This window comes from Pseudorca crassidens, chromosome 7 (assembly GCF_039906515.1).
Source record: "Pseudorca crassidens isolate mPseCra1 chromosome 7, mPseCra1.hap1, whole genome shotgun sequence".
NCBI classification, from domain to species: Eukaryota; Metazoa; Chordata; class Mammalia; order Artiodactyla; family Delphinidae; genus Pseudorca; species Pseudorca crassidens.
Genome location: NC_090302.1, coordinates 79884814 through 79904850, shown reverse-complemented (window position 1 = coordinate 79904850; position 20037 = coordinate 79884814). Strand labels below are relative to the sequence as shown.

General features: G+C 39.0%; 1 protein-coding gene across 1 annotated transcript in view; it reads left to right on the top strand.

Moving 5' to 3' along the window:
- APTX (aprataxin) overlaps positions 1 to 17471 on the top strand; it is a 58679-nt gene extending 41208 nt beyond the window's left edge. Inside the window, exon 9 of the mRNA XM_067744578.1 lies at positions 17375 to 17471. The gene's annotated coding sequence lies outside the window, so the exon portion shown is untranslated. The remainder of the gene's footprint in view (positions 1 to 17374) is intronic.
- The last annotated feature ends 2566 nt before the right edge of the window (positions 17472 to 20037 follow it).

Sequence of the window (20037 nt, the reverse complement as noted above, 5' to 3'; positions counted from 1 at the left end):
CGGAACAGAATAAAGAAAAAACAATGAAAAGAAATGAAAACAGCCTAAGAGACCTCTGGGACAACATTAAATGCACCAACATTTGCATTATAGGGGTCCCAGAAGGAGAAGAGAGAGAGAAAGGACCGGAGAAAATATTTGAAGAGATTATAATCGAAAATTGCCCTGACATGGGAAAGGAAATAGCCACCCAAGTCTAGGAAGCGCAGAGAGTCACAGGCAGGATAAACCCAAGGAGAAACATGCCAAGAAACATAGTAATCAAATTAACAAAAAGTAAAGGCAAAAATTATTAAGAGCAACAAGGGAAAAATGACAAATAACATACAAGGGAACTCCCATAATGTTAACAGCTGATTTCTCAGCAGAAACTCTACAAGCCAGAAGGGAGTGGCATGAGTGGCATGATATATTTAAAGTGATGAAAGGGAAGAACCTACAACCAAGATACTCTGTCTGGCAAGGATCTCATTCAGATGCGATGGAGAAATCAAAAGCTTTACAAACAAGCAAAAGCTAAGAGAATTCAACACTGCCAAACCAGCTCTACAACAAATGCTAAAGGAACTTCTCTAAGTGGGAAACACAAGAGAAGAAAAGGACCTACAAAAACAAACCCAAAACAGTTAAGAAAATGGTCATAAGAACATACATATCGATAATTACCTTAAATGTGAATGGATTAAATGCTCCAACCAAAAGACACAGGCTCACTGAATGGATACAAAAACAAGACCCATATATATGCTGTCTACCAGAGGTCCACTTCAGACCTAGGGACACATACAGACTGATAGTGAGGGGATGGAAAAAGATATTCCATGCAAATGGAAATCAAAAGTAAGCTGGAGTAGCAATACTCATATCAGATAAAATAGACTTTAAAATAAAGAATGTTAAAAGTGACAAGGAAGGACACTACATAATGATCAGGAAGAAGATATAACAGTTGTAAATATATATGCACCCAACATAGGAACACTTCAATACATAAGGCAAATGCTAACAGCTATAAAAGAGGAAATTCACAGTAACACACTAATGATAGGGGGCTTTAACACCTCCCTTACACCAACGGACAGATCATCCAGACAGAAACTTAATAAGGAAACACAAGCTTTAAATGACACAATAGACCAGATAGATTTAATTGATATTTATAGGACATTTCATCTGAAAACAGCAGATTACACTTTCTTCTCAAGTGCACATGGAACATTCTTCAGGATAGATCACATCCTGGGTCACAAATCAAGCCTCTGTTAATTTAAGAAAATTGAAATCATATCAGACATCTTTTCCGACAACAATGCTATAGGATTAGAACTCAGTTACAGGGAAAAAATGTAAAAAACACAAACACATGGAGGCTAAACAATACATTACTAAACAACTAAGAGATCACTGAAGAAATCAAAGAGGAAATCAAAAAATACCTAGAGACAAATGACAACAAAAACACTACGATCCAAAACCTATGGGATAAGCAAAATAAGTTCAAGGGGGAAATTTATAGCAATACAACCCTACCTCAAGAAACAAGAAAAATCTTAAATAAAGAATCTAACTTTACATTTAAAGGAACTACAGAAAGAAGAACAAAGAAAACCCGAAGTTAGTAGAAGGAAAGAAATCATAAACATCAGAGCAGAAATAAATGAAATAGAAACAAAGAAAACAATAGCAAAGATCAATACAATGAAAAGCTGGTTCTTTGAGAAGATAAACAAAATTGATAAACCTTTAGCCAGACTCATCAAGAAAAAGAGGGACAGGACTCAAATCAATAAAATTAGAAATGAAAAAGAAGTTACAATGGACACCGCAGAAATACAAAGCATCATAAGAGACTACTACAAGCAACTCTGTGCCAATAAAATGGGCAACCTGGAAGAAATGGACAAATTCTTAGAATGGTATAACCTTCCAAGACTGAAGCAGGAAGAAATAGAAAATATGAGCAGACCAATCACAAGTAATGAAATTGAAACTGTGATTAAAAATCTTCCAACAAACAAAACTCCAGTACCAGATGGCTTCACAGGGGAATTCTATCAAACATTTAGAGAAGAGCTAACAGCCATCCTTCTCAGACTCTTCCAAAAAATTGCAGAGGAAGGAACACTCCCAAACTCATTCTACGAGGCCACCATCACCCTGATACAAAATCCAGAGAAACATACTACAAAAAAAGAAAATTACAGACCAATATCATTGATGAATATAGATGCAAAAATCCTCAACAAAGTACTGGCAAACAGAATCCAACAACACATTAAAAGGATCATACACCATGATCAAGTGGAATTTATCCAAGGGATGCAAGGATTCTTCAGTATATGCAAATCAATCAATGTGATACACCATATTAACAAACTGAAGAATAAAAACCATATGATCATCTCGATAGATGCAGAAAAATCTTTTGACAAAATTCAACATGCATTTATGATAAAAACTCTCCAGAGAGTGGGCATAGAGGGAACCTACCTCAACATAATAAAGGCCATATTCAACAAACCCACAGCAAACATCACTCTCAATGGCGAAAAACTGAAAGCATTTCCTCTAAACTAGGAAAGAAGACAAGGATGTCCACCCTTGCCACTATTATTCAACATAGTTTTGGAAGTCCTAGCCATGGCAATCAGAGAAGAAAAAGAAATGAAAGGAATACAAATTGGAAGAGAAGAAGTAAAACAGTCACTGTTTGCAGATGACGTAGTTCTATACATAGATAATCCTAAAGATGCCACCAGAAAACTAGCAGAGCTCATCAATGTATTTGGTAAAGTTGCAGGATACAAAATTAATGCACAGAAATACCTTGCATTCCTATACGCTAACAACGGAAGATCAGAAAATGAAATTAAGGAAACAATCCCATTCACCATTGCAACAAAAAGAATAAAATACCTAGGAATAAACCTACCTAAGGAGGTAAAAGATCTGTACTCAGAAAAGTGTAAGACACTGATGAAAGAAATCAAAGATGACAGAAACAGATGTAGAGATATACCATGTTCTTGGATTGGAAGAATCAATATTGTGATAATGACTATACTACACAAAGCAATCTACAGTTTCAATGCAATCCCTATCAAATTACCAATGGCATTTTTTACAGAACTAGAAGAAAAAATCTTAAATTTGTATGGAGACACAAAAGACCCCAAATAGCCAAAGCAATCTTGAGGGAAAAAAACGGAGCTGGAGGAATCAGACTTCCTGACTTCAGACTATACTACAAAGCTACAGTAATCAAGACAATATGGTACTGGCACAAAAACAGAAAGATAGATCAATGGAACAGGATAGAAAGCCCAGAGATAAACCCACGCACCTATGGCCACCTTATTTTTGATAAAGGAGGCAAGAATATACAATGGAGAAAAGAGAGTTTCTTCAATAAGTGGTGCTGGGAAAACTGGATGGCTACATGTAAAAGAATGAAATTAGAACACTCCCTAACACCATACACAAAAATATACTCAAAATGGATTAAAGACCAAAATTTATGGCCAGACACTATAAAACTCTTAGAGGAAAACATAGGCAGAACACTCTATGACATAAATCACAGCAAAATCCTTTTTGACCCACCTCCTAGAGAAATGGAAATAAAAACAAAAATAAACAAATGGGACCTAATGAAACTTCAAAGCTTTTGCACAGCAAAGGAAACCATAAACAAGAGGAAAAGACAACCCTCAGAATGGGAGAAAATATTTGCAAGCGAAGCAACTGACAAAGGATTAATCTCCAAAATTTACAAGCAGCTCGTGCAACTCAATATCAAGAAAACAAAAAACCCAATCCAAAAATGGGCAGAAGACCTAAATAGACATTTCTCCAAAGAAGATATACAGATTGCCATCAAACACATGAAAGGATGCTCAACGTCACTAATCATTAGAGAAATGCAAATCAAGACTACAGTGAGTTATCACCTCACACCAGTCAGAATGGCCATCATCAAAAAATCTACAAACAATAAATGCTGGAGAGGGTGTGAAGAAAAGGGAACCCTCTTGCACTGTTGGTGGGAATATAAACTGATAGAACCACTATGGAGAACATTATGGAAGTTCCTTAAAAAACTAAAAATAGAACTACCATATGACCCAACAATCCCACTACTGGGCATATACCCTGAGAAAACCATAATTCAAAAAGAGTCGTGTACTGAAATGTTCATTGCAGCTCTGTTTACAATAGGCAGGGCATGGAAGCAACCTAAGTGTCCATTGACAGATGAATGAATAAAGTTGTGGCACATATATACAGCGGAACATTTCTCAGCTATAAAAAGAAACGAAATTGAGTTATTTGTAGTGAGGTGGATGGACCTAGAGTCAGTCATACAGAGTGAAGTAAGTTAGAAAGAGAAAAACAAACACCATATGCTACCACATGTATATAAAAAAAAAATTGGTTCTGAAGAACCTAGGGGAAGGACAGGAATAAAGACACAGACATAGAGAATGGACTTGAGGACACGGGGAGGGGAAGGGTAAGCTGGGACGAAGTGAGTGGCATGGACATATATACACTACCAAATGTAAAATAGGTAGCTAGTGGGAAGCAGCTGCATAGCACAGGGAGATCAGCTCGGTGTTTTGTGACTACCTAGAGGGGTGGGATAGGGAGGATGGGAGGGAGATGCAAGAGGGAGGAGATATGGGGTTATATGTATATGTATAGCTGATTCACTTTATTATAAAGCAGAAACTAACACACCATTGTAAAGCAATTATACTCCAATAAAGATGTTAAAAAAGATTAATCTCCAAAATATATAAACAGCTCATGCAGCTCAATATCAAAAAAACAAACAACTCAATGAAAAAATGGGCAGAAGACCTAAATAGACATTTCTGCAAAGAAGACATACAGATGGCCAAGAAGCACATGAAAAGCTGCTCAACATCACTAATTATTAGAGAAATGAAAATCAAAACTACATCAAAACTCACACCAGTTAGAATGGGCATCATCAGAAAATTACAAACAACAAATGCTTTAGAGGGTATGGAGAAAAGGGAACCCTCTTGCACTGTTTGTGGGAATGTAAATTGATACAGCCACTATGGAGAACAGTATGGAGGTTCCTTAAAAAACTAAATATAGAATTACCATATGACCCAGCAATCCCACTACTATGCCTATACCCAGAGAAAACCATAATTCAAAAAGACAAATGCACCCCAATGTTCATTGCAGCACTATTTACAATAGCCAGGTCATGGAAGCAACTTAAATGCCCATCAACAGACCAATGGATAAAGATGTGTTATGTATATACAATGGAGTATTACTCAGCCATACAAAGGAATGAAATTGGGTCATTTGTAGAGACGTGGATGGACCTAGAGACTGTCATACAGAGTGAAGTAAGTCAGAAAGAGAAAAACAAATATGGTATATTAACGCATATATGTGGAATCTAGAAAAATGGTACAGATGAACCCACTTGCAAGGCAGAAATAGAGACACAGATGTAGAGAACAAACATATGCACACTGATGTGGTAAGCCGGGGTGTGGTGGTGTTGGTGGGATGAATTGGGAGATTGGGATTGACATGTATGCACTAATATGTATAAAATAGATAACTATTGAGAACCTGCTGTATAAAAAATAATAAAATTATATTTAAAAAAACCTGTACACACATACACATACACACTTGCACACTTGTTTTTCTTGTAGAAAGGATTCTTACAGAGATATTCTCATAGCGGTTTGCAACCTCTTTCAGATTATGAATCAGGGATGGCCATACAAGAAATGCTAGTTTCAGGGCTTCCCTGGTGGCGCAGTGGTTGAGAGTCTGCCTGCCGATGCAGGGGACACGAGTTCGTGCCCCGGTCCAGGAAGATCCCACATGCCGCTGAGCCTGTGTGTCCGGAGCCTATGTCCCGCAACAGGAGAGGCCACAGCAGTGAGAGGCCTGCGTAACGGAAAAAAAAAAAAAAAAAAGAAATGCTAGTTTCAAATGGAGAAACACATTGTGCTTGAACAGTTTTACTTCTATGTACAGGTTTCTTAAAACTTGTCTTTCTCTGTCGTTTTCTTTTACACTCATAAATCTATGTCTTCCTGCTGTCTTATCTTGTTTTTCTTCATTTCTGAATTTTCATCAGTGAATTTCATTCATGAGGGTGTTCTGTTTTATTATGTTCTCTTCCAGAAACCTCTCCTGTGGCATCTCCCCCAGCCTTTCCTCCCTCATAGGCAGTGTCCAGAGTGCTACGTATTTTTAGACCCCATTTCCCCCCTTCCTCCTGTCCTATTTCCTTAGTGTCCTCCTTTTAAGACTAAGTATGAAAACTATTCCCAGAAGAATCATGGCATGTGGAGCATAGCTGCCTGAACGAACACACACACCCACGGCATGAGGCTGAGCTGTCCCATCACACCTGAAGATTTATGAACACGAGAACAAATGCTTCTTGGTGCATGCCCCTTGGTTTGGGGTCAATCTGTTAAGCAGCATTCTGGGGGCAATAGCTTACTGATACATTACTTTCCTAGCAAATGTATTTTCATTTAAACTGGAGTATTCTGGAGTTCATGCCTTAATTCTTGTGAATGTCTTATAGAGTTTCATGCAGGGTAGAGAGAAAGTGCTGGGCAGAAGGTGTCTTGTGGGATCCCCTCAGTATACACCAAGAGGCAAAAGCCTACTATGTGCATGTTGGTTTCACACACTAAATGATCAATGTTTTGTGAAGTAGATTCTGGAAAACCTTTATAACACAGTGTAGTTATCCAGAGTTTTTTTCCCAGCTGAGTACATTTTCATCATGATTCTAGTATAGGTTAGAGTGTGGCTCTGGTTAGCATAAGCTCCTTTGATGGGCTCTTGAAACTCTGCTTACTATGGTCTCCAGCAGGTTTCCAGGCAGAAGTGTTCCAAGGGGAAAGTCATCAGCACTTTCCTGGAGCCTGCCTGGTCTATGAGATCGACTCTGAGCTCAAGACTCTAGTTTGTATTTTTAGTCTATAAAGATCAGTGTTTATATTAGTGTTTATTAAGAATCCCCTTATTTGTGGCAGTAGGCAGTATATAGAGGAGTGCTTATCTGTCATCCATGACTTCCAGGAGCTTATACTCTGAGAAGACAGTGTGAATTTTAACATCTTTACTGTTTTTTATGCTTACAAAAAATCTGCTTCTTATAAAATATAAAACACATAAATAAATGGCATTGTAAGTAAAATTTGCCACCACTCCCACACCTTAGAGAAAATGACTCCACATTCCTTAAGGTTTTTCTATGCATGTACAAAAATACGCCTTTTTTTTTTTAACAAAAATGGGGTTACACTCTAAATGCTGTTTTGCAGCTTGTTTTTTTTCCTACCTAACAATATATTGCAGACCTCTCTCCGTGTTAGTTACTATTCTAGTTTTGTTATTTTTTATTATTTAGTTTTCTTCACAGTTAGAACTATTTGTAAAGTGATTCTCTTTGAGGCATAATTTTGTTTTCTTTTCTAGGATCATATCCTAAACCAACATACTTGGTTTTTTGTAACTGCTAAAAGCAGTAAAAACTTGGAAGAAAAAATTTCAAAAAGATATTGGATAACAAAAGTCAAGGCTAGCAGGTCCGGGTGATAGAAATTCACAATCTTTACTCAGGAGTGGGCCTCAGTCTGAGCCAACTTTTTGCTTTTACTTCACACTCAATTTTTTTTTATCTTATTATAAATCCTTAGTAGAAGTAGGACATTAGAGGGGAAATGAACTGCTAGAAACCTGTGTGATGACAGCAGCAAGAAGTGACAGGTGCCATTCTGTTCGGAGGAAGGATTCAGAAAAGACATTTCAAATGACCCAAGGGTTTAAAAAAAAAAGATAGTGATCTAGAGCATTTTAGTATAGAGGGAAACTATCAGTAATTCCTCAAGAGTTCCTGACCACAGTCCCAGGAGGAGAGCTGATATACATCATCAAGCTCCTGAGCCATAGGAAAAGTTTCATTATTGCCCCCTCTGTTGAAACAGAAAAATTGTTATGCATCAATATGTGTAAAATTAAAAAATTAACTGTTTAAAGGGGAAGCTCCAGTTATATGAAGAAGATATCAGCAATTGGGCAGCCCTTTCTTTGCCTATGGAATAAACCCAATTGTCCGTTCTTTTAATTGGGGTAGGGAAGCAGTGCGAGCCCCCTTCCTGGGCTCCCTTGCAGTTAGGTTGGCCATGAGACTGAGTTGTAGCTACGGAATATGAGCAGAAGTGAAGGGCACCTCATTCAGAGCTGGCTCATAAACAATATTCTTCTCCATTTTCTCCCATCTGCTGGTGGGACTTTGATGTTCAGGGCAACCCGAAAATTCATGTGTTGAAGATGGCAAGGGCCTTCATCAACCTGGCTTCTCTCCTTTTTCCTTATCCCAGGCTGATTGGACTTCTAAATAAGCAAGAAAGTAGTTTTCATTTTGTTTGGCTATTGAGAAAGTGGGCTTATCTTTCTTTACAGTGGTAAGCATTACTTTTGCTAATATAGAGTAACACAGTCCTACCCCAGGAAACCTGGCAATCCGTGGAGATAGTCCAACTCCACTTGATTGTATTTTTGTGTGTGTGAAATCTCATTACCACTAAAATATGGTGACAGATGAACCTGGTGATGCCTTTGACATAGTGTCTTCCCCATTGTCCAATGACTGATGACTAGAATCCTGCAGGAAGCCTAGTTTTCTAGGTTTGGGTGTCACTAAGTCACTGGTTTTGGTCTTGAATGGGGTCTCAGTGGGCCTGGGTGGACTTCGGTCTTACGGCTCTTGCACTTCCCTGGAAACAATTTGATTCAAATCTTCCTTTATGACTTACAGCATAGTTTTGTAATTTTCTTTCAATCTATATCCTCCACATTTCTTCTTAAGTTTATTCCTAGTGGTTATTCTTTATGTATAATGAGATCCTGTTGCACTTGGAGTGCGATTTATATTTTTCATCACATTTTTGGTCTATTGCTAATATAAAGGAAAGTTAGTAATTTGTTTCATAACTAGCCCCTTAGTGAATAGTCTGATTAGTTCTAATTAGTTCTGATTGATTTCCCAAAGTTTCTAGATAGAGTATCATGTGATAATTCTTTCTTCTTTCTGATAGTTATACTTGTTGCTTTTTATTGCCTTCTTCCCACTCCCATTTGCCAAAATATTCAAGGCAATATTAAATAATAGTTGTAATATTGGATATCCCTGACTTCATCCTAAAACATATCTATATTTGTAAGAGGCTTGATTTCTCGTTTTCTGTTTTTCTATTCAGGGATATGTGAATTTTTTTAAATGAAGGAAATTGTTCTCTAAGTTTAATGCCCTGTGATGGATTACAGAGCATGGAAATTATCTGTGCCTTGAAAATGTGTTATTTTCAGATTATGTCAACTGGGTTGTTAGAAAAACACATAAATCTTTAGAAAGAAAGAAAATTATGATAACAGAAATACATTTTTCCCACTTAATAATAGAAGTCAACTTAGCAGTAAAGTGCTTGTTAGCTAGATTTTGAAGGTTCAAGAAAAGTCTCCAAGACAGATGCATTTGCCTTGATTGAACTATCCTCCAGCTCCTGACACCCAGGGAGAAGATAAGAACATTTTTAGTCCTAAAAAAATCCTGTTAGTTCCTTTCCTGTAGCACACAATAAACCCTTTGTTTAATTATTGTCTCTGGCACTTACGAACTATCGTTTAGATAAATTATGTTGTTTATATAAATTATATTATTTTAAAGTGGTTTTTAGGAAGAGAAACAATGAATTGTTCAGTGTCGTAATGATTCACAGTAAACTTCAAAGACCTTCCTTAAAGGCGAATTGCAACCAACATTTATATAAAAACGTATTCCTCATTTCTTCTACAATAGTAAATTAAAGAAAAAGTTCTCTGGGACTTCCCTGGCGATACAGTAGTTATTTAAGACTGTGCTTCCACTGCAAGGGGCATGGTTCGATCCCTGGTAGGGAACTAAGATTCCACATGCCGCTCGGTGCGGCCAAAAAAAAAAAAAGTTCTCAACGGTTTTGCCCCCTGAAACCTGAAACTTAAACACAATGCATAGGGTGAGATAATTACATGATCATAGATAACCCCAAATTGCAAAGTAAACCAAACTCATTAAGTCAATGTACAAAATGTATTTAGTGTAAGCTTATTTGGCACATGTTAACATTGAGAATTAGGCACACACTTCTGAGTTATGTGCATCACCCACTTTCCTCAGCCCTATGCTCTTCCCACCTCCTTCACTCCCACCCTTCCTCTGAGAAACCCACTCATAGAGGAACCCACTGAGCCTCATCTCCCATTAATTCACTTCCTTGACTTCTTTCTTCTTTTTTTTTAAATTTTATTTTATATTGGAGTATAAGGGTTTTTTTTAAAGGTTTTTTTAAAAAAGAATTAAAAAAACATTTATTTTATTTTATTTTTTGGCTGTGTTGTGTGTGTTAGTTGCGGCACGTGGGATCTTCACTGAGGCATGTGGGATCTCTCATTGTAGCGTGCGGCCTTCTCTCTAGTTGTGGTGTGCGGGTTTTCTTTCTCTAGTTGAGGCACGCGAGCTCAGTAGTTGTGGCCTGTGGGCTTAGTTGCCCTGCGACATGTGGGATCTTAGTTCCCTGACCGGGGATCGAACCCGTGTCCCCTGCATTGGAAGGCGGATTCTTTACCACTGGACCACCAGGGAAGTACCTGGAGTATAGTTGATTAACAATAGTGTGTTAGTTTCAGGTGTATGGCAAAGTGATTCAGTTATACATGTATAGGTATCTATTCTTTTTCAAATTCTTTTCCCATTTAAGTTATTACAGAATATTGAGCAGAGTTCCCTGTGCTATACAGTAGGTCCTTGTTGGTTATCTTCTTTAAATATAACAGTGCGTACATGGCTTGACTTCCTTCTTTTCTCTCTCCACCAGTCACACCCCTGCCCCTCACCCCAGGGCTATGCTATGCTTGAAGGCAGTTGAGGCCACTTGCGTTTAGCCATAAGGTTTTTAATTAGGAGAATAAAAGAAATAGAGGATAGTCTGTTAGGTTTAAGAGAGTGTTCTTCAGTGGACAAAGGGAGTAGTGTAGGTCAGGGCAAGTTGAAAAATCCTCTCTTTTGTTCTGCTGGTGTGCTATGAAGTTCTTCTCAACTCTGTGAGATTGTTTTAACCTGATGTGGGCACTCTGAGGGGCTCCAAGTCAGTGAAGGGTGGGAAAGGCTTGATTCACCCCAACAGCCTCTCTCCCATCATTGAAATTCTTCTCACATATTAATCTGGTTATTTTCTTTTACATTTGCACAGGGCACCTATGGCATGAGTCACAGTAAGAGACTCATCATAAGAATGTGCCAGATTACAAAATAGATTTCCTTTCTCCCACTAATGGCAGATTCAAAATTTTAAAATTACAGTGACTCAGTAGGCTTAAGAGCATAATGTTTGAAGCCCCATACTTTTTTTTTCTGCTAGTGTAAACTGCATTTTTTTTTTCCGGTTGCACCGCGCAGCATGCAGGATCTTAGTTCTCAGACCAGGGATCCAACCCACACCCCCTGCAGTGGAAGCATGGAGTCTTAACCACTGGACCGCCAGGGAAGTCCCTGAACTACATTTTTGACTATAAAATTAATTAAAATTGTTATTTAATTCAGGCATTCTCAAATTTAAAACAATTGTCCCTACAGAGCTGTACACTTCAAATTGAAAATGAAAGGTGCAGTTACACCATAAATGGATGCAGAAAGGGGATCACAAATACAAATAGCACATGCCACTTTACTGCTAGTGTGTGGAGTGTGTGTGTGATTTCTGTGGCATGGGTGTCTTGTAGTATATGTGCATATATGTGGTGGATGTGTGGTTTGTGTGTTGGCTATATATTATATATATGTGTGTGTGGTGTATGTGTGTGTATTTATGGTGTATTTTTTGGTGATAAGTGTGTGTGTCATGTGTGTGTGTATGTTTGCGTGTGGTGTAAGTGCATTGTTTGTGTAGTAGGTGTGTGTGATGAATATGGTGTGTGTGTGTGTGTGTGTTTGTGTGTTCTGCAGGGAGCTGAGACCCAGGGCTTAGAGTTTTTGTTTTTAAAAGTATCTCTGCATTGAGATCAATTGGTAAAGTCTTTTCAAATGTTTCATCTCCCCAGAAATCATTTGGAAGGTGTTTTCTTAAGCCCAAATATTTGTTTTTTAGGAGGAAACTTCAAATGTTATAAACTGCTTTAAGTGAAAACCATTGATGCAATACTTTATCAGCTGATACTGTAGTTTAATTCAACAAACAAAGCCACTTGTATTAAGAGTTGTACTTAGAGCTTTAAGAGGTCCCATCTCCTCTGCGTCTGACGTGAACTCCATTTCCCCTGTTCAGTTGCAACCGCTTCTTTCTCTTTAGAGGCAGTTGTGAGGGACGATGTACCTCATTTTGGCATCTCTCCTTATTGACCCTGTGCCATCACTTGGGAGACAGTGTAGCTTTAAATGCTAAGAATGGGAGCTCTTGAGTGAGGACACATGGGTCCAAATGCCAGCTCCACCAACTGGGTGAGGGCTTAATCTTGATGAGTTTCCTCATCTGTGAAATGGGGTGATAGTGGTACTTACCTTGCAGGGTTCTTGGAAGGCTTACATGAGATGATGATGTAAACATAGTGCTTGGAAGATAGTAAGTGTTCAGCGAACACATGCGTTGATGATGGAGTGGATCTTGTATGGGTCTGGCTGTGCCGCTATAGATATGGGGGGAGTGGAAGCTGCTAGTGGACCATTTCTCCTAAGATTTATTGTGAATTTATTCCATTAGATTTATGAGTGACCTCTCAGCTTTTGCATCAGGGTAGCCTGATTTCTTGGTGGGGTTAATAATGCATCATTTAATGAATGTTCACAGGGGATTTTGAATATGCCAGTGGTTCTAGGTCTGGTCCAATGTTAGGGCAAAAAGTCCTCTGAGCAAAAGTGCTCTCCCTCACATGTTGAAACTAGCTACCATCTGTTTCCTGCTCTGGAATAGGTAAGTGTCTCAGCATCAGATAACTGTATTTTGAGAGCATTAAAACCCCCACAAAACTCTGGCATATTATATAAGTTACTCTGATTAACATGCAGTTATTTGGCACAATTTTCAGATGAAACTTCACATTTTGTCCCTGCTATTTCTGGGCCTCGATGTAGACATTAAAGTTTGAGCAGAGTATCCAGTAGAAGGCTCTGGGTGCTGAAACAGAAGCTGTGGATATGGGGTGTCTGCTTTTCATTTTTGTTTTTTCCATCCTATTTAATGGGGAGGGTCTTGGGCCCTCTCCTGGTGTGAGGAATGCAAGTTGTAGATTCTGGAGGTATGTTGCGGGGGCGGGGAAATACCTACACAGAAATACCTAGAAACTTAAAACCTTGTCTAGCACTGCAGCTGCTCCCAAAGAGTTTTGTGAAGATGTGGAGTGCCTGGGGGCTGGAAAGATGCCAGTGGGGACAGTTGCTGCATCCACCATGCCAGCATCTACTCCTGCCCGCTGGCCTTCATGTTTAGTGCTGGGCTTTTTGCTGAACGTCAAGAATTAATGGTGAGGGGGCAGTCCTGCCAGATTTCTATCAGAACTTTACATCTCCCTCTCTCTCTTTTTTCTGTCTTGTCTCTATAACCTCAGTCTAGACATCAGACATCCCACAGGGTTGTCTCTAGGGTTCCCACCTCCAGGTAGTTCTCAAGCAGTGCCTTTACTGTTTCCATCCCTTTAATCCCAAATTGATCCCGCCTCCCCTCAACCCCCTCCACTCTGCCAAGGGGTCTTCATTATTTCTCTAGCAAGATTTGGATCAATACCTTCACCTTTCTTCAAGGCCCACCTCCAGGCATCCTCAAATTTCTTTCCTTCCCTTACTTCACTTCCCCTCCACCAGGTTTACCAGGGCATTTTCTTGGAGAACCTTTCACCTCTTCTAGGTTTTCTGCCACTAAACTTTGTGTCAGGCTTAGCTGTGCCTGTGATGTCCTCCCAGTCCAGCTTACCAAGTCAAGTTCTCTTTTATATAACATAACTCCTGCTCTCTCACTTCTAACAAATTTTTGTCCACTTTCTGAAAGGGAAATGACAATTTTCTCTAGACCCTAGCTTATTCACTTGTAACCAAAGTGTGGTTGTGCTATTGATCAATCAATGAGTGAAGAAGTCAGTACATTATGAATATTATTGAAACAGATTCACTTTGCTGTACACAAATCAACTATACTCCCATAAAAATAATTTAAAAAAAAGAGTCTTAGGACCTAAAAGGAAAAAAAAAAGAATGTTATTGAGCAAATATAAGTTCTACCCCTTGATATGTGCTTGAGGGCATATGAAGGACAGTTATATATAGGTCAGCTTTCAAGAAACTTAGTCATGTTAGAGAGATAGTATTAACACACATGAATCAAAAAAACAACAGAGGACAAGTATGTATTGATTTTTATAGTCTGCCTACACAAAGGAATCGAGATGGTTTATAATAAAAGATAGCTCTATAAAAAAAACACAAAAAAGATAGCTCTATAAAATGTTGCAATAATGATAAAAGATCAAGATTCATGTAATGGAGAGATAATTAAAAAGGAAACCCAATTTAAGGTAAATTGTTGGGCTTGAGTACAAAATTAAGAATTGGGCTTCTTGGAAGTTAAGAAAAAGGGAAACATGATGAATCATATGATTTCTGTGTCTCATAAGAGGATACGTATCAGTTTGCAAATATTGAATGTTTTTTGGTACTACATACTAAGAAGAATCCACCCATTTATTTATTTATTTATTGTGTACATATGTGTTCCAGACACCATGAATATGAAGATATACAAGAAAAACAAATTCTCTGACCTTATGAGGTTTATAGTTTATTGAAGAGAGAGAGTCAACAAACAAGTAAATAAAGTACCATCAGATAGTAGGTGAATGCTCCGAAGGCAAATAAAGTGAATTAATGTGGTAGATCATGCTAGGAAGTCAGGAGAAGAAAGGTCCGTCAGAGAAGATGGTATCCGAACAGATACCTGAATGAGGAGAGGGAGTGAGCTCTGCAAAGACCATTTCAGGAGAGGGAACAGCAGGCTCCAAGGCCCATAGGTAGGAAAAAACTTGATATATTTGAGAAACGACCAGTGATACTGGAGAAGATCTGCACATAGTGGGGTGGGGGAAATAGCAGTGGTGGGGCAAGTGGCAGGGGACTGGTAGGAGATGAAGCTAGAGAAAGTAGCCATGTATGGCTTCGTAGAGATTTGGATTTTTTCCTCAAGTGTGATTGGGGAACTGTTGGGAAGTTTTGAGCAGGGAGTTATGTCATCTTTTAAAGTGTCTAATTCTAGTTCCCACTGGCTACTGTATGGAGAATAGAACATTGCAGGAGGCAAGAGTGGAAGCAGAGACCAATTGGGAGGCTGTGGGAAAAGTCTGGGTGAGAGATGATGGTGGCTGGTCCAGGAGGAAGCTGGTGGAAATGGTATTAAGTGTTCAGATTCAAGTAGAATCAACAAGACTTGCTGATCAGCTGCATGAAGGAAGTGAGAGAAAGAGTGGATTGAGATTGCTTTAAGTTTTTGGCCTGAGCACATGGATCAATGAGGGTCCATCTTTTGAGATAATGAAGACTGGGCATAAGCTGGTTTGGGGAGCAAAAATAGGAGTTCTGTTTTGGACATGTTCAATTTGAGTTATTTATGAGACAACTCAGTTGAGATGTGAAGTGGACAGTGGGATACATGAGTGTGGAGCTCAGGGAAGTGATATACATTTGGACATCAGCAGCACACTCACGTTGTGTTTAACCGTTTCAGTGGAGCACTTAACATAATAGACAAGGTTTTCAACGGGGGAGAATATAGAAACATCTTTCAAAATGGCCACTTGATGACTGTATTAAGGCTCTTCAGAAAAACAGAACCAATAGGATGTGTATATAAAACAAACATTTAGTATAAGGAATTTGTTCATGTGATTATGGAGGCCGAGAGGTCTCAAGATCTGCATGTGGCAAGCTGGAGACCCAGGAAAGCCAACATGTAGTTTCAGCCTGAGTACAAAGGCCTGAGAATCAAGAAAGCTGATGGTGTAAATTCCAGTCTGAAAGCAGGCAGGCTCTAGACCCAAGGAGAGCTGATGTTTCAGTCTGAGTCCGAAGGCAGGAAAAGGCAAGTGTCCCAACTTAAATACTCAGGCAGAAGGAATTCCCTCTTACTCAGCCTTCTTGTTCTAAGTTCTTCAGTTGATTGGATGAGACCCACCCACATTGAGGAGGGCAATCTGCTTTACTCAGTCTTCCAATTCAAATGTTAATCTCATCCAGAAACACCCTCACAGACACACCCAGAATAATGTTTGTCCAAATGTCTGGGCACCCCCAAGGCCCAGTCAAGTTGACCCAGAAAATTAACCATCGCAGTGACAGTAGAGCATTACATCAAATTATAATTCTATGAGGAATGTGGGTGGCTAAAATAGGGAGTTTTCTGGTGATCTAACTTGTTATAGGGTTAGAACCTTTAAATTCCAGAGGCTTGCCTGGTTTACATGTTAATGGTGGTTTTTCCCGATCACGAAAAAACTTTAGTTTTTTTCTAATAGTACTGTAGATTGTAGACAGAGCTGAATCCCGTGAGCCTGCCATAATGAATACCAGGCAAAATAAACTAATGGACCTAGTGCATGAAGTTAATTAATTAATCAATCAGTCCATTAGGCATTTATAAAGATTTTTAAATTTGCCAGATAATACCATTAGGTCGTAGGCTATTTGGGAGACCACCACATAAACAGATAAATTATGATTCAGCAGGGCTAGTGCCTGGACACGATGAAGGTGTGAGGAAAAGGCTAGGAAGAACAAATGAGGAAGAGACGATTCTGATGGAACAGAGAGTGGTGGCCAGGGAAGGATTCACAGAGAAAGAAAAACCAGGCTTTGCTAAAGGAGATGAAGGAGGCAGAGGAGTGGCATACAGAGAAAGGTGTGGACGTCTGGGAGAGCCTGAAGTGTCTAGGCAAGAGCAACAAGTTCAGTGTGACTGACGTGTAGGGTGCACAGTATAGAGAGGAAGGAACTCAGATCAGCCGGGCCCAGAGGGTGGAGGACCTTGCATTGCTGCCTAAGGAACTTGTCTCCACCTTTTGCGGGCACAAGAATCACCTGGGGAGCTCATTAAAAGTGGGGATCCTTAGGCCTCCTCTCCAAGGAGATGGATGCAGTCACTCTGGGGCTCAGAAAGCAATAGCTTAATGAGCTCCCCAGCTGATTCCCATGCATCTGGTCCACAGACCCCATTGCTATGGGCTATGAAGGCTTTTAAGAACAGGGAGTGACATGACCTGATTTTTTTTTTTTTAGGAATATAATTCTGCCAACTGTGTGGAAAATGGACCGACTTCACCAGCAGGGAAAACATATAGGAGGTTGCTGCAGGCATCCTGGTAAGAGGTGAGGAGGACTGGGGCTAAAGTGTTGGTGGAGATGAAGGAAAGGGCTAAATCTAAGAGACCTATCTGAGTTAGAATACATGGTTGACCTGAGCAGGAGAAGGGCTGAGAATAATGAAGGTGGATTCTCAAGTGTCTAGCTTGGAAAAATGAGTGGTCAATAATCGCTGACCCTTGGTAACTATTTGTTGGATCAGTGAATGAATGAATAAATAATAGGATAAAAAGTAGACGAGGTGGAATAAGAAAGGAAAATTCCATTTTAGATGTGTACATTTGAAGGCAATACAAGAACTATATAGATCTAGTAGTTTGTGAAGAAAGTTCATGCAGGTTTGGAGACATGGATTTGGAAGTTGTTGGGATAGAGATAGTTCTTGAAGCAATAGTAGAATCTGAGACCACTCAGCAAGAAGGTGTAAACCTTAAAGAGAAGAAAGGCAAGGATCTGAACCTTTGGGGGTATTTAAGGGGCAGACAGAGGAAAACTAGCTGGCAGAGAGGGTAAAGTGGCCGAAAAGAGGTTAGAGTATTGAGGGAATTCCCAAGCGGTCCAGTGGTTAGGACTCTTGGCGCTTTCACTGCGGTGGCCCGGGTTTAATCCCTGGTCAAGGAACAAAGATCCCACAAATAAAAAAGAAGTTAGAGGATTGAGAGGAGGTATGTTTTGAAAAGTTTTGAAAATAAAGGGAAGAAACAGTTTCAGAAACTATGTGTGCATGTAATATGTGAGTATGAGTGAATGTGTGTGAGTGTGAATGTGTGTGGGGGGTGGGTGGGTATGTATTTGTGTGTGTGTGTGTGTGTGTGTGTGTGTGTGCGCGCACGCGTGTGTGGTAGAGAGGTATACTGAGAGTACATTGTAAATCTGAATGTTGAAATATGTTCTACCAAACTCTTTTTTCTAACATAGTTTTCCAGTAGATTTGCTCTCTTTTAAGGTCATTCCTTGATTCATGATTGAACAGCCAGGTCAACAGCATAAAGGAAGTTAGTAGTCTTCCTATATGCTATAGCTGGAGGGCAGTACTTATTTCAAGTAAGAGCTATTTCAACTTACTTAGACAGGAGGTGGGCTAGGACATATCAACCCCCATCCCCACAGCATTTGTTTCTTTATAGCATTTAGATTAGAATTAGCTTTGTTTGGATTTCTTTTTTACTGTTAGGCTTCTACAGTTTTGAAGACATATTAACATACCAACCAGTAGATACGAGGGTGCCCATCTCTCTTTTTGTGTGTAAAAATTATTATTTAAAAAAATCTCTGCTAATATGTTTGACAAGACAGATAACTCATTTTAATTTTGATTTCTACCCCAGGCAAACACTTTTCAGGTGGTTATTGAACGTTTGTATTAATATTTTTTTCTGTAAACTCTGTTCAGGATTGTTGCCCACTTGTATTTTGGGTCTTAGAGGTCTTTTGGATTGATATTTGTATGTTCATTACCTATTAAGGGCATTAATAGCACTTTGTTATACTTGTTATAATCATTTTTCCAAACAGTCACTGATGCAGTGGTGGGAGGGGACTGTTAACAGTCTTGAGAGCAGGCTCTCCATCAAATTCAGAGGCTCACCAGCCAGGCTTCTTGACCTCTGGCCCTTGCACTTTTGTCTACATTTCTTAGAGGTTCTCCAACCAGGCCCAAGAAGGTCTCCTTACAGAATCAGTGTCCTTTGGAAACAAGGGTTCTCCTTGAAAATAAACTGAAGGTGAGCTTGTGGATTGTACCAGCTGTATGATTTACCTTCCTTTCTTCTCTCGCAAAACTCAGGCAGATATACCTGGAAATATTGTGGCACCTGGAATGTTGGGTTTCCTTGAAGCCCTGTCTAAAAGGAAGACATGCATGTATTCATGTATGTTGGATAAACAGGAGTTCAGTTATTTAAATATAGACTTTATGACTTCCTCCAAGGTGTTAAATTTATCATCAGATAATTATTTAAAGAAATTAAATCTGAGCTATATTGGGGAGGGGGGAGATGAGAGTTACTATTATATCATTTTTCAAATCTTATTTTCTTATGGTTTATTTTTGGTATTTTATTTTTGTTATATATTGACCTTGTTTACTGGTAAATTTGATAAATTCATTAATTTGTAGATTGTCTTCTCTGATAGAGGTGTTCTTAGTATTGCTGTTTCTTCTTCCTTAAATGGAAGAATTCATCAGTGAAACCAACTAGATATGGAGATTCCTCTGTGGAAAGATTTTAAAATGATAGATTCGGTTTCTTTAATGGTTAAAGCATTATTCAGATTTTATGTTTTTTCCTATATCAGTTTTGATAAGGTTTGTTTTTCTAGGAGTTTGTCCATTTTATCTAAACTGTCAAATTTATTGGCCTAAAGTTGTTCTATAATTCCACTGGCATCTCTGATGTTTGCAAACTCTGTAATGAGGTTTCCATTTTTATTTCTCTTATTGGTAAGCTGTACCTTTCCTCTTTTTTCTTGTTTGGTGTTGCTTAAAAGGATGGCCAGTTTTATTAGCCTTGAGGGGAAATCAGTGAAGGCGAGACTGTCTTCCCTAGGCCTCCCTTCTTCAGGAATCTTGGCAGTTT